At 38.5% G+C, this 16,165-nt stretch overlaps 1 protein-coding gene across 2 annotated transcripts in view; it reads right to left on the bottom strand.

Moving 5' to 3' along the window:
• LOC118676383 (serine/threonine-protein kinase TNNI3K) overlaps positions 1-16,165 on the bottom strand; it is a 313,120-nt gene that overhangs the window by 233,906 nt on the left and 63,049 nt on the right. The gene's annotated exons all lie outside the window — the stretch shown is intronic.

Raw genomic sequence — 16,165 nt, 5'->3', positions numbered from 1 at the left:
CTGGGTGTGTGGGAGGCAGGGCACTTGTCTCTAGTTCATAGGCATTCAGACTGAGATAAACCATAGTGAGAAACTGAATTCAAGAGTCTCCATCCACACGTAGACCTGATTTATTTAACGAGATCCTGGAATCTCAGCATAAAATAGTAATGGAATGTGGCTTTGAAGGGATGTTGGAATAAATTAGTGTATTTTGAATATGAGAGTAAAGTATATTTAAAAGCATAGTTGTATCAAAAGACATCACAAAAATTGACTATCTGATTTTAAAATGTATAATGGAATTTAATAAAAGACCAAAATAGCAAAGAAAATCTTAAGAACAAGAAAAGCACATTTATACCTGATACCAAAACTCATTATAAAGCTTCAGCAATGAAGACAGAGTAGTTTTGACATGCAACAAATAGAATAAAAGGACAGAATAAAGAGTCCAGAAATAGACCATTACACATACAGACAATTGATGGCATAAAACATGATGAAAAAAATGGAAGTATAAAATATGTCGATGGATTTAATTATAAATGTATAAGAAATAAAACACAATGCAAAGAGATTAATCTTTAAGGTAAAATAATGAATATCTGGTCCTGGCTGGGTAGCTCAGTTGGTCAGGGAACTCACACAAGAAGCAACTAATGAATGCATAACTGGAACAACAAATCAATGTTTTTCTTTCTCCCTTCCTTTTTCTCTCTAATATCAATCAATCAAACAATAAAATTTTTTTAACAAATAGTATCTGAGTAAGATAAAATAACTTCAACTATATGCTATTTATAAGAGATACTGCTAATATAATATAATATTTATAAAGGTTCAAAGTAAATGGATAGAAAAAGATATGCCCAATAAATTTGAAGCAAGAAAGGTTGATATTACTATATTGGTATGAGAAAACATCAGATTTCATGGGTTAAATAAAGCAATCCTGGAGACAAAGAATTTCAATTTATTGTAAGAAAATAATCAATTCTCTCAGGAATCTATAATCATGTGAAATTTCTGCATACATAACAATGCATAGCATCAAAATACTTTAGGCAAAACCTTATGGAGTTAAAATACAAAACAAACATCCACAATCATGGTAGGATATTTTAAAACTTTAGTTGATGGACTAAGCCAATCTACACTAATAAAAGAGAAACATGGTAATTGGCGTACGACCGCTACCCTTTTCATTGGCTAATCAGCGAGATATGCAAATTAACTGTCAGCCAAGATGGCGGCCGGTAGCCAGGCAGCTTGAAACTAACATGAGGCTTGCTTGCCTCAGTGACGGAGGATCATTGGAGGAAACCAACGTTTCCCGCCTGCGGCTGCAGGCCTCTGAGCGGGCAGTTTAAGAAACATTGTAACAAATACCTCCGGACTTCAGCCAGCAGATTTGCAACATTATGTGCAAAGGCCAGAAACCTACTTTCAGGAGCGGAGGCCTAAGAGCTGGAGCCAAGCCTCAAGCTAAAGCTGGCCCAGAATAAAAAAAAAAAAAAAAGGAAAAAAGGAGCGTTTGGGAGTTCGGTCACCCCCCAGCCTGAAAACAGCCCTCAGCCCCTCACCCAGATTGGCCAGGCACCCCAGTGGGGACCCCCACACTGAAGGGTGTGTGACCAGCTGCAAACAGCCATCATCCCCTCACCCAGGCTGGCCAGGCACCCCAGTGGGGAACCCCACCCTGATCCAGGACACCCTTCAGGGCAAACCAGCCGGCCCCACCCGTGCACCAGGCCTCTATTCTATATAGTAAAAGGGTAATATGCCTCCCAGCACCGGGATCAGCGGAGCTGAGAGGCCTCCCAGCACTGGGATCAGCATGACAGGGGGCAGCGCCCAAACACCCTGATCGGCCCTGCTCTGTGTGTGACAGTGGCGGTGCCCCAACCCCCTGATCAGCCCTGCTCTGTGGGTGATAGAGGGCGATGCCCCAACCCCCCCCCGCCCCCCCCACAGGCCCTGCTCTGTGTGTGATGGGGTAGAGCCATAACCTCCCCATCGGCCCTGCCCTGAGTGTGACAGTGGCGGCGCCCCAATCCCCTGATTGGCCCTGCTCTGTGGGTGACGGGACAGTGCCCCAACTCCCCTATCAGACCTACTCTGTGAGTGACAGGGGGGAGCTCCTCAACCCCCTGATGGGCCCTGCTCTGTGCATGACAGGGGGCAGTGCCCCAACCCCCTGATTGGCCCTGCTCTGTGCGTGACAGGGGGTCATGCCGCAACCTCCCCATCGACCCTGCCTTGAGTGTGACAGGGGGTGGTGCCCCAACCCCCCAATCGGCCCTGTTCTGAGCCCAACCAGGGGCTGCACCTAGGGATTGGGCCTGCTCTCTGCCACCCGGGAGCAGGTCTAAGCCAGCAGGTTGTTATCTCCCGAGGGGTCCCAGACTGCTAGAGGGCACAGGCCAGGCTGAGGGCCCCCCCCTTCCCCCCGAGTGCACAAATTTTTGTGCACCCGGCCTCTAGTAAATAAATAAATAAATAAATAAATAAATAAATAAATAAGAATATTAAAAATATGGACGACATAATTAAATGCTTGCCCTAATTGGTACATATAAAACATGTAAAAAACAACTGCACAATACATATTCATTTCAAGAACACAGGGGAACATTCACAAAATTGATTATATACTGGTCCATGTAGCAACACTCAATACATTTCAAATACTGAAATACAAAATGACAGAATTTTTTGATCACCTAACTTAAAAATCAAAAAAATATGTAAATTAAAAATAATGTTTTTAAAGTGAGACACTTATTTCTAAATACATGTGGGTAAAAAAGGAATTCAGAGTAGAAGTAAAAAAAAATATTCTGAACTGAATAATAATGAAATATGACATAGCAGGACTTGAACAATATAGCCAAAACAGAGGTTTGAAATGTATACCCTTAAAAGATGCTAGAAAATGGCAAAAAAATCAATGAGTTAAGCTATATATTCATCTTAAGAAATTAAAAAAATAAAATAGCAAAATTAACAACAAAAACCAATCCAATTAAGAAATGGTCAAAGGACCTGAATAGACACTTCTCCAAAGAGCACATAAAGATGGTCAATAAACATATGAAAGGATGTTCAACATCACTAATCATCAGAGAAATACAAATTAAAATCACAAATAGACATAAACATAAATGCAGAATGGCTATCATCAATAAATCAACAAAAAAACAAGTGTTGGCGATGATGTGGAGAAAGCAAACGCTGGTGCACTGCTGGTGGGCATACAGATTGGTGCAGCCCCTGTGAAAAACAGTATGAGGTTACCTCAAAAATTAAAAATGGAACTGCCTTATAACCTAGCACGTTCACTTCTGGGAATATATTCAAAGAAACCCAAAACACTAATTTGAAAAAATATATGCACTCCCATATTCATTGCAGTGCTATTTACAACAGCCAAGATTTGGAAGCAGCCCAAGTGCCCATCAGTAGATGAAGGGATAAAAAAGCTGTGGTACTTTTACATGACAGAATACTACTGACCCATAAAAAAAAGAAAATCTGACCTTCTGTAATAGCATGGATGGACCTGAAGAGAATTATGCTAAGTGAAATAAGCCAGTCAGAGAAAGACATGTACTATATAATTTTGCTTATACGTGGAATCTAATGAACATAATAAACTAGCAAAGTGGAGACAAGCTCATGGATACAGAGAACAGACTGAGAACTGTCAGAGGGGAGGGGGTTAGGGTCTGGGTGAGAATAGTGAAGGAATTAAGCAAAAAAAAAAAAAAAAAAAAAAAAAGGCTCATGTACACAGACAACAGTATTACCAGATGGGAGGAGGTTAGGGAAGGTATAAGAGGGTAAAGGGGGAATAAATAGTGATGGAAGGAGACTTGGCCTGGAGTGTTGAATACACAGTATAATATTCAGATGATGTATTGTAGAACTGTATACTTGAAACCTGTATAATTTTATTAATCAATGTCACCCCAGTAAAACATTTTTAAAAAGTTTTAAAATATTGTTGCCCAATTAAAAAGCTGTTAAAATATTTTTAAATAAAAATATTACAAAAGCATTTAGTGTGATCCCATTTTTGAAAAAAAAAAAAAAAAAGAAGCAGAAAATACCTGAAAGAAAATGTGACAGTGTTCATCTTCGAGTAGCAATGAGTGGGGAGAGGTGTGTAGCCATTAACTCTGTAGCCATTTGTGAGAACTTAAATTTTTAAGAAAATGTATCCACTCTAGTAATAAGATCAGAAAAATTTAAATGTAGTAATAAAGTTGAAATAAAATTATATGTGTTTAACAAAGTCCTTGTGAGCCTTTTCCCAGGTCAACATATAGTATTGTAAAAATGTCATGTTTTAATGACTGCATGGTATCCCATTGTACCCATGCACCATTTTGATTTAAACAATATTTATGGCTGGACATTTAGATTTTTACATGGGCAGCTCTGCAATTCAATCTCTTATTATTTAAAAGGAATAAATTTCTAGACGTGGATTTGCTGGATCATATGCAAAATTTTAAGGCCTGAAATGCAGAAAGATTTCATCAAAATTTTGACAGAAGACTTCAAATGCAAATGTATTATTCACATATTGGTTCTGGGTTTTGTTTAATTGCAAATGTTATATAAGCTCAGAGAGATATAAAAGGTTTAGTTACCTAAATTAGACAAAATCTCAACAATTCAAGGAGTTCCAGTGAGGGCTCAGACTTGCTCTCTTGCAAAAAGAAAAGGAATATAGAATGGCACAATATCTTAAGCAAAGAATGCACCCCTGTAATTGCATACATGGTGTATTATCATATGTGGGAGGGGCTCAAAGAGTGCTTGCTTAGCTGCAATTTATTAAGTTTGCCTAATTCACAGGCGATTTCTTCTTTCCTAGGGATGGCCAGAAAAGTTAGGAGCAACTATCTAATGGAAACAGTAAGACATCAAACTAAAAAGTCCAAAGACTTTTACTATAAAATATTATAATTACAGAGCTTGTCGACTGGATTTTCAAAATTTTATGTTATCACATTTGCTCATGAGATTGTCAGCATCTAAACCAAATGACCATCCTTTATTGAAACAACACACTTTCAACCCTTCTAAGTATAATCTGTGTAAAAGTTGTGTATTCTATTTGGCAACCTATTATGATAAAAGATATAAAATCAAGTTGGAGAGGGAATAGACATATAGTATTTCTCTAAGTGTGAGGCTAGTGGAAGGGGAAAAAAGCAGGTATAAGTAATCTGAAGATCCTTATTTATCTTGACAGTTCATAAATGGATCACAAGCTATCAATGTTGATACCGTGTGATAGCACAGGTCTCTGAGTCAAGTAACTGATTTTATGCCAGAGAGAAAATTCTCATGTTAGACTGAAGACAACATTATTGATTAGAATGGAGATTAGGACAGTGCAGCCAAGTCATAGATAGAGACATATGGGTCTAAAAGACTAATGATGCTCCCTTTTGTGTATGTTGGACTTCTTTTTTGTGGAGTGGTATACATTTAAGCCCTGTAACCCTTTTGTTAATGGTTAAACTTCATCATTGGATTATGTCCAAATTCCTCCTTTATATAGGTCAAAACAGATACTGAATGGGCAGAGAGAAAAAATTCAAGACAAAACTTGATCATTACTTTATAGATTTTATAAGAATAATTTGTATGAAGCTATTCATGAAAATTACCTGTGATTTTGTAAGCTACTTTTCTAATACATGTTATTATTATAAACTCTTCTTTGGCTTTTATTGAGAGGGGAAATAATTTTCCTCATAGTGCATAATTTCTATTCAAGAGTTGTTGTCTGAAACAACTCTTGAATAATTATTAACCTATTCACTCAGCAAACATTTATTAAAAGCCTACTGTATGGAAAGCATACTATTAAAAAAATCACATAGAACCATGTTTATAAAACAAGCAGAGTTGATGCTATGAAAAATGTATAGAGAAAGGGCTCTGGTTGTTGAGAACATGGAAACACTTCAGGCTAGCGGGATCCAGCTGTTTCATGAAGGTGTCGTTTCAGCTGAAGTTTAAGGATGTGTGGGAGAGGCAAACTATAATGAAACTATAGTGTGATAAAAATGTATATGAAAAGGGACATATACATGGGGAACAGTTAACTTAATCTAGATCATTGATTGAAAGATGAAGAGCATGAGAACTCATGGTTGAAAAAAATAGGTGAGCTGGATCATTATGACTCAATCCCCTGCTGGGTATATTGTGGGGTCAGGAAGGTTCTTGGTCAGAGGGGTGACTTTACCATGCTTCAGAGAAGCTGATAAATTTTCAGGAATGTTTAGAATGAAGTGAACGATAACAGATTGGGAGACAGGTCTTATAAGTCAGAATACTACTGCATTAAGTCCAGAAGAGTAAGGCAATATGAATGTAAAGAAAACTGAAGCACCATATTGGCAACCAACAGGGATATCCTTGACAGGTCTAGACAAAAGATTTGCAGCCGTTGTTCTTTGTCTTATTTAATTTGAAAATTTCCCCAAGTCTCCTGGTTAGCTCAATGTATATATTTTCAGGAAAGAATTATGAGAATGATTCTTCAACCCCTGGCAGGACCTTCCTAGGTATGGAGATCTGTAGTAATTAGGAGACAGCTCAGCCCATAGCTAAGAGAGTTGGTTAGTAGCCTGCTTCAGGGCACAGAGCAAAATAAGAGGGCAACAAGGTTAAAGATGCTTCAAGGGGTTACACTTGAACTGCTTCTGAGAGTAACTCTAGTAGGCTTTGTGTGCCTTCCTTACTGGTTCCATGCTTTATAATTGCTAAATTGATCTGATATTCAGTTGTGCAAGAATGAGTGATAAGAGGCAGAGGTGCTAAGTGCCTTTGAAGGACACCTCATAAGAGAGATGCTGTGAGAAAGGGACGCTGCTGAGAGCCAGTCATGGGGGCTCTAGCCTCTCACTCCCACCACCCCAACCTCAGCAAGTTTTTAAAGGTTCTTTGGAGGTCCACCAAAGGGAGCCATCAAGGAGAATAACTCACACAAAGTTCAGAAAAGATAAAATACTTAAAAGCCTCTACTCCCTAAATACCATCCCAGAATGAAACATCCCTGAAAAAAAAAAGTAAGTAGTGTTCACTGTGTACTTTACTACTATATTAGAAGGTCAGGTATAAAATATTGATCATTTGATGTATTTCTAATTGAGGGGAAAAAAGAGTAATCATTTCCTGCCCTCCTGAGACACAGGGAGATGGAGGCTCTAAAACTCTGGGGATATGACTTGAGCAAGCAACAGACACCTTGATTCAAAACAAAGCCTTCAAATTCCCTTCAGGGAGAGTGGCGTTAAAATATATAACTGTCTCTTTTTGTCACAAACATCTAACATAAATTTTTCTGCCTAGCTGATGCATTATATAACATGATTAATATATAAATAATATATGACAAATAGATAAATCAAATTATCTGTTATCTATCTATCATCTATCATCTATCTATCTATCTATCTATCTATCTATCTATCTATCATCTATCATCTCTTTTTTAATGTATAGAGAACCTAGAATGTTGGAATCAAATTCAGTACATAGAAGGGTTGGCATAAAGAGGAAAATTCACATAAAGCAGAATGGTTACAAAGAAATTTCTCATCAGGTTGATTTGATTAGCAATAATCTTTGATTCTAATTTCTCAGGTGATGTTTATTTCATCATTTTCCAGGGTAACAAGTTGATGAACCTCTCATTTCCTTTTTTATTAGCCTACAAAGCTTTTCCTGCTTGTGCTCTTTTACCTCACCCTGAGAGCAATACTTAATGTTTAAGAGTAGCTAATAGATTCTCTAGCAAAGACTCAAGTGCCAAACATAAAAGTGACACTCAAGCTAGTGTCCTCTTACACCACTCTTATAATTGAAACATGCCTAAGGCATTGCTCTGAGATCATAAAATTACTGATTACAATGCATGATCTATGATCTTCTCTCAATCTCCAGACCAAAAGCCTAGACAGTAGGAGCCTGCCTCCTTGCCTTAATAAACAGAATTCTGTAACACAGGACCCATTCAGTAATTAGGGCACAGAGTTTCTGGTTTCAACTTCTGAGAGAACCATTTTTGAATGCCACAGAAGATGTTGTGTTCTTAAATCAGGTCTTGGCTATTTAAGATTATGTGTGCAATAAAGGTTTACTAGTAGTTGTGGGTGTAACCATTTGATATTGAAGGTATATCAAAATGTGACATCATGGGACTGCAAATGACTATTCAGAACAAGTTTACAATTAATGCCAATGACTAGTGTTAGAATACCTATCAATCATTAATGGCATTCACTGAAGTGATATTACAAAAATTTACAATGATGTCTGTTAGTTGGTATATTTTGCCCTTGCTATACATTTTGCACCTGAATTATGACAGCCCACAATGGTCATATAGGATTTGTTTTACTGTATGCAAAATTTAGGGAGATTTATCAGATAAAAGGTTGTTAACAGTGCAGAATGCTGTGAAATGAGATAGAGTTACACTCCTAAATCTGAGAGAGAAGGAGGGGAAGGGAGGGAGTGAGGGAGAGAGAGAGAGAGAGAGAGAGAGAGAGAGAGAGAGAGAGAGAGAGAGAGAGAGATTTCTGAACTCATTTCACAAATCCAGCACAGCACTTATCCCAAAAGCTGTCAGAGATTATTGTTATGGGCTGAATTTTGTTTCCCCATCTATGTCAAATTCATATATTGAAGCCCTGAACCCCAGTACCTCAGAATGTGACTGTATTTGGAGATAGGACCTCTAAAGAGGTCACTAAGTTAGGGTGGTCTCTAATAAAATATGACTGATGTCCTTATAAGAAGAGGAGATTAGGACACAGAGGAATACCAGGCATGTACATGCACAGATGCAACCAGGTGAACACACAGCAAGAAGGCAGTCATCTGCAAGTCCAGGAAAGAATTTCAGAAGAAATCAACCTGCCTACCCCTTGATATCAGACTTTTAGCTTCCAAATTGTGAGAAAATAAACTATGTAAGTCATGCAGTCAGTGGCGTTTTGTTCTGAAAGCCCTAGTAAACCAATATAATGATCCAAAAAAGTAACCCATAGACCAACCTCGCTTGTGAATATTAGCAAAGCAAGTTCAATAGCAGGCTAGGAGAAAAATGTGCCATGATTGATTGTGTCATTGTGGGAAACCAAGATGATTCAACTAAAGAATGACAATTGTGCTGGAAGTATCAGCCAAAGCAATTAGGAAAGAGAAATGTAATATGTTTAATTATTGGAAATAAGTAAAAATTATTACTGCACTTAAGAAATTTAATTATAAACCAGAAGTATCCAAAAGACTCACCTAAAAATCTATAGAAACAATAAATCAGTAAGTTCAATGGTTATAAAATTAAAAATTAATAACCAATACACTTTTTATAAATAAACTATAAAAATTAAAAAATACAATGTCAATTACATTAGCAATAAAAATATAAAATACCTAGGTTAGAAGGGCAGTACATCACTGTGAGAGTTGGCTCTGACACTTGACAGCGTGTGAACACCTGCTCTACAAATTATTAGCTGTCACGTTGCACAAGTTACTTAACTGCTCTGTGCCTCTGTTTTCTCATAAGGAATATGCAGATAAAATCCCAAGTGAGGATTAAGTCAATTGATATGTTTGGTACTCCATTATCATTTCAAAGCTATTAAATACAACTGGTGCGTGTGTGTGTGTGTTTTACTATTAGTTCTGATTCCAAATGAAGTTCACAAGGGACTATCACTTACTCATAGGATTGGAGGCAGATCTGATACGTTTTAATTGTAAAACTCATGAGTAAGTTATCTCTTTAAGAGAGAGAGAGAGAGAGAGAGAGAGAGAGAGAGAGAGAGAGAGAGAGAGACCACATTTTATAATTCCAAGCATCTGCTGTTTGTGCCTTTGGGGGAAAAACTAAAGCCATTATAAGAGTCAGAAGCTTCTTGGTAAACAAAATTCTCTCCTAAAACATTTACATTATTTAGTTAAGAATGAACTGGAACAACATCAATGCATTTCCTTGAAATCAGAAATAAATTATATAACAACTGGGAAGCATTTCTAAAGCAGTGCTTGGATAAGTGTTTACAATCTGAAAGTGGGATAAGGTAGGATAGAATGAATTCAACTATTAAAATAATACTCTGACCTCCACAAAGTGTATATAAAACTATGCCTTTTTTTTTTTGCCAGAACCGGTTTGGCTCAGTGGATAGAGCGTCGGCCTGCAGACTCAAGGGTCCTGGGTTTGATTCTGGTCAAGGGCATGTACCTTGGTTGCGAGCACATCCCCAGTCGGGGGTGTGCAGGAGGCGGCTGATCAATGTTTCTCTCTCATTGATGTTTCTGGCTCTCTATCCCTCTCCCTTCCTCTCTGTAAAAAATCAATAAAATATATTTTAAAAAAAAACAAAAACAAAAACTATGCCTTTTTGTGGAAAATAAAATACTCCATGACACCTATGCATGATATATTGCATTATTTCTGACATGCTTTTTCTATTTGCTACTTGGTCTTCTGATAACTGCAAAAACTACACAATGACACACTCAAGTATAACAACTTTTAAAGAGTTATTTGACTGTGTATAAAGTGTTCACACAGTATATGTGTATGTGTGTATAGGTGTGTGTGAGATGCTCACCTACATGCATTATATCTACATGGGTTTTGGTGCCCATATACTAAGTGCCATATTAAGTTATTCTTGAACCAATTAATGTTGTTGTTGTATATGTAGCAATGTCTAGCCTTTAAATAGTAATATAGAGAGTTTATGTTTTGTTTTCTGAATATTATTTGTGTCCTATGGATGTAAGCTCTGTTTTAGCAATACATACAAGGGTCACAAGGGAGGAACTGTTCTTTTATTTACAAGATTTCACATTTGAAGTCAGATAACCAGGGTTGAGTCCTATCCATCTCATGTATCTATTGTCTAAATGGCCCTGTGGAAGTCAACTTCTCTAATCCTCAGTTTATTTACTGAGAAACTGAGTCTAATGGTAGTTGTCCCACAGGATAACCAAATGACAATTGCATGTGAATAATAAAGCACTACCAAATGTCAGTTAATATTCTTATTTTTATAGTTTTTTAAATATATTTTTATTGATTTCAGAGAGGAAAAGAGAGGGATAGAGAGATAGAAATATCAATGAGGAGAGAGAGTCATTGTTCAGCTGCCTCCTGCACACCCCGTGCTTGGAATGGAGCCTACAACCCAGGCATGTGCTCTTGGCTGGAATTGAACCTGGGGCCCTTCAATCCACAGGCCGACACTATATCCACTGAGCCAAACCAGCTAGGGCCAGCTAATATTTTTAATCTTCATGGTTGAGAGAGCACATGATGCACATGCCCCCTGAACTCAAAGGGGAGAAGAGGGTTTAACACATGTTTATCGATTGCCAACAGGATGTTGGGCCTTGCATAAAGCAGCATATGCATATGTATTGATAGATGGATAAATCAGTCAGGGAGAAGTATTGAGAGCCAGGAGAACCAATATTTGCTTGCTTTTCAAAGCACAGTAAATCTAAATCTGAGTCTCCAATTGCAATTGCAGTCAGCATTTCTAGGAAACCGCAGCACATTCTCTTCTATTATTGAAGGAGACAGCTGCCTAGTCAATGTAAATTTTATTGTAAAATTGTTTAATAGAATTCACAGATATGGGAGGACAAACACACTTGAGACACTAATGGAGGGTCTGAATTTGATATGTGCAGACAAAGAGGCCTATCAGACTTGGCATCAGTTATTGCTTTACAGAGAAAGGTAGGCAATAAGAGAAAGTGACTACTAATGAAAGGAAACTCACACTGTTCCACTGTCACCATTCCCCCCAAACAGAGTAAAAAAAAATAGGAGTGGAAAAAGCATAAATTGTTGATACAATAAATAAATACTATATGTATACTATACTCAATCTCTCTGTACCATTTGATACCCAGGATCCTTTATCTGTTGAAATTCTCTATACACTGCATTATTGTGATACTACAATACCCTTGTTTTCCTTATACCACTCTGACCCATCCTGCTCTGTTTCCTCAATGGCTATTCACTAATTCTTCAGGTCTCTGTGGATATTCTCTTAGTCTCGATCTTTGGCCATTTATTAGACCCAATTTGCACCTTTCAGCTATTGTTATGGTTCCAGATATAACCTCTGCACATATGATTTCTAAAAAGTTAAATCAAGTCTCAGCTTCTCCACTGAATACCAGTTGTATATTTATAAATTATTAATGAACATTTAATTAGTAAATTTACATGTCTGGAACTAATTGATTATTGCTCTAAATTGAACCCTTTACCCAAACCCTTTTCTCTGTCTGCTTAAACATCATATTGTCATTCTGGAATCTATACTAAATACTGTGGTCAATGAAATCCTCTTCAACATATTATTTATTAAATCTCTAATCATTCTCTTGCTGAAAATGTTTCAATGGCTCCCCATTTCCTAGTAGAAAAATCCTATTGATTATAAGTGTATTTAAAAAGTGGGAGCTTCTGTGTTCTATTAACCTACCACACCATCTAGTCTTGTGTATTATACATTGTAAACCATAATAATTTGTTATTGAATTAAAATATACTCCTTAGTCTTCCATTATCAGTTTCCTTAGTCTGGTCCATTTCTAACATCCAAATTTACCTACAGGAACTCTTCATAATATGTTTCATGCTATTGTTCTATTCACTTTCACCTAAATATGCTCAGATCATTTTTCCTTCACATTTTGGACATAATTCCTCTTTCCTCTGTTCAGCTCTCACCACTCTTCAAAGCTCAGCCCATTTTTAAATCCCTCTCATAAGTCCTTTCTTAAATCTTTTAGTTCACATTGATAGGTTCTAATGTTGTATTCTTTGACATTCATATTTCTAATTATTCCTAATTATTAAATTGACTCTGGTCTTTGGCTCTTTCCTCCTCCTTCATTATGACTATACTAGAGGCCCAGTGCATGAATTCATGCATGGGTGGGATCTGGCTGGCTCCAATCAGGGTGGATCAGGGCTGGGCCTGTTGGGAAGAGGAGACGTGGGAGGTTGGCCAGCTGAACCACCCTATCAGGGCCTGATCATGGCCAGGAAGGCTGGGAGGAAAGGTGGTGGGCAATTGGCTGGCGGGCCCTGCCCCTGATTGGTGTGTGTGTGTGGGGGGGGCCATCTGGGATGGAGCTGCCTGGGGGGAGGGGCCGTGGGCTGATCTGGGTTTGGGGGTCTGATTGGGGTGGGCCGTCCATGCAGAGGGGCTGTGGACGGTAGGCCAGCTGGCCCAGCCCCTGAGTGGGGTAGGAGTGACTGATCAGGGACCAGCAGCCTGGAGGAGGGGGGCCATCATCAGATTGGGAGGGCTGATGGGGGACAGAGCTGGCTGGGGGGAGGGGCCGCTGAGCTAATCAGGGTAGTAGGGGCCCATCGGGGCTGGGAGGAGAGGCTGCTGGCAGCTGGCCAGCCAGCCCTGCCCCTGCTTGGGATGGGGGGGGGGGCAATCAGGGGATGGGCCTGTCAAGGGAGGGGCTGCGGGCAATCAGGGTGGGGAAGGCCAATTGGGGGTGGGACTGGCCAGGGGGAAAGGGTCACGGGGGGTTGGCCGGCCACCCCGCCCTTTAACAGGGTGGGAGAGGCCAATCAGGGGAGGGGCCAGCTGGGGGGAAGAGCTGAGGGAGGTTGGCTGGCCAGCCCCAGCCCCCAATCAAGCCGGTTTGCTGGCCACAGTGGGTGTCATGGCGACCGGTTGCTCTGGTCATTACGGCGTTCTGGTTGCTGCGTTTTTATATATATAGATTGTTATTTTACTTTTAAATTGCTTATGTAATTTTTCCTGGGTATTCATTTTGTGTACCTAACTACATTATAAAGTGCTTAGGGGGAAATACGATGTCATATGTTCTTGTATCGTTCCCATATTCTAGGACTATGCTATGAAAAAAGTAGAGGCTCAAAAATATCTATTAAATGAATGAATGACTATGAGGGCAACTGAAACACATTGAAATTGATTATTTATTACAATTAATAGTTTTGAAATAAGTCAAAGAAAAAATTCTGCATTTTTTAATATGAGGATTTTGGGATACCGTTATCTTTTATTATCTGATCTATAACTTATTTAGTCTATTAGATAAGAAGAGAATAAAGCCTAATAAATGTACACCTGTTTTATGCACCATTGATGAGTGACATTAAAAGTCATTAAATGTTACAACAGCTCATAAAGGAAGATAGAGAACCCATGGAGAATTGCAAAAAAAAGTAGAGAACAATTTGGAATTATATTAGTAGAATTTTCCCTAAGGCTTGTAGAATCAATATGATAGTTCCTTCCAAACTATGATTACAAAGCAAGAAAAGAGCTATTTGAGTAGGAGATGAAAAGACAAAGCTCTTAACCACCTTGCTATTGACCCTCTTTTAGATCTAGCACTTGCATATGTAATTAATTTAGCACCAGGCAAAAAGGATTTTGCTTTACAAAAAAATATTCTGTCATTTTCCTGGCATTCAGAGCTTGAAGGTGTTTCACTAGCACTCAAGGTCTACATCAAAAATTCTTCCACTCAGGCTTCTTGATACTTACCTTTCATTTACTTTATCACTGGCCTCAATTGGTTTATTTTTTATAAAAAGATTATATTTAAGTGACTCTATATGGATTTCCCCTCTCTTAATTACACAAATTCCCTAATACTTACAATGAATGTCACTAAAAAGGTTTATTTTGTGAGAAATAAGATGACATAGTAAGGAGTGAAAATGTCAACATGAAGAAAACTACTTTGCTATTAATATGCTAATACTTATTGAAAGTAAGAGCCTTGCAGTGTGAAATCTGACCTCATCTCCATCACTCCACCTCCAGCTCACACTACAGTAATAACTTTGGCTCACTCATGTCCCTCAAACACATCCAGCTCTTTTCTTTTCTTTTTTTTTAAAAAAATATATTTTTATTGATTTTTTACAGAGAGGAAGGGAGAGAGATAGAGAGTTAGAAACATCGATGAGAGAGAAACATCTATCAGCTGCCTCCTGCACATCTCCTACTGGGGATATGCCCGCAACCCAGGTACATGCTCTTGACCGGAATCAAACCTGGGACCCTTCAGTCCGCGGGCCGACGCTCTATCCACTGAGCCAAACCGGTTTCGGTGCAGCTCTTTTCTACCTCAGGGTTTCTGTATGTGCAATTATATATATGATACATAGCATCACTATCTATACATATAAAAGGCTAATATGCAAAGTGTCCCCTCAGGAGTTTGACCAGGAGACTGGGAGTTCTATAACTCACTATGACGTGCACTGACAACCAGGGGGCAGTGCGAAACAAAGGAAGGCCCCGGCCAGCAGCTGGAAGGCCCAATCGGCCCTGATTGCCGGCCAGGCCAGTGCATAAATTTCATGCACTGGGCCTCTATTATAGCTTATAAAATGGTGCCTACTTCTTCATCACTTTGTTTTCATTTTACATCATTTTATTATTTCCTAGTACTCACTACTAACATTGTATAATATTTTACTTTCTTTTTTTTTAATATATTTTATTGATTTTTTATATAGAGGAAGGGAGAGAGATAGAGAGTCAGAAACATCGATGAGAGAGAAACATCGATCAGCTGTCTCCTGCACATCTCCCACTGGGGATGTGCCCACAGCCCAGGTACATGCCCTTGACCGGAATCGAACCTGGGACCCTTCAGTCCGCAGGCCGATGCTCTATCCACTGAGCCAAACTGGTTTCAGCAATATTTTACTTTCTTTATTGTCTGTCTCATTCCCAACAACTAAACTCTAAGATAATGAGTATTTGCCTGTCTTTCTTGCTATGTCACTTCAACAACTAGATCAGTATCTAGTGCACAATGAATAATCTTTCATTGAGTCCTTACTCTGTATGAAACAATCGGCAAAGTGCTTTACATGGATTATCTAATTTAATCATTACAATAGGTTGTTTACTATTCCTATTTTATAAATGAAGAAAACATAGATAGATGTCTTGATGTACAGTAACTTGTGTGAGGTAAACAGTAAGTGATGGAAACTGAACTGTCTGACTCCTAAACCTAGGCTCTTACTGCTATAAAGCCTCTGTGTATCAAGCCATTTTTATATTAACTGATGTTTTATTACACTGTCATAAAG

This window comes from Myotis myotis, unplaced genomic scaffold (assembly GCF_014108235.1).
Source record: "Myotis myotis isolate mMyoMyo1 unplaced genomic scaffold, mMyoMyo1.p scaffold_m19_p_2, whole genome shotgun sequence".
NCBI lineage: Eukaryota > Metazoa > Chordata > Mammalia > Chiroptera > Vespertilionidae > Myotis > Myotis myotis.
The sequence above is the reverse complement of the archived record's forward strand: the minus strand, read 5'-3'. Positions and strand labels throughout refer to the sequence as shown.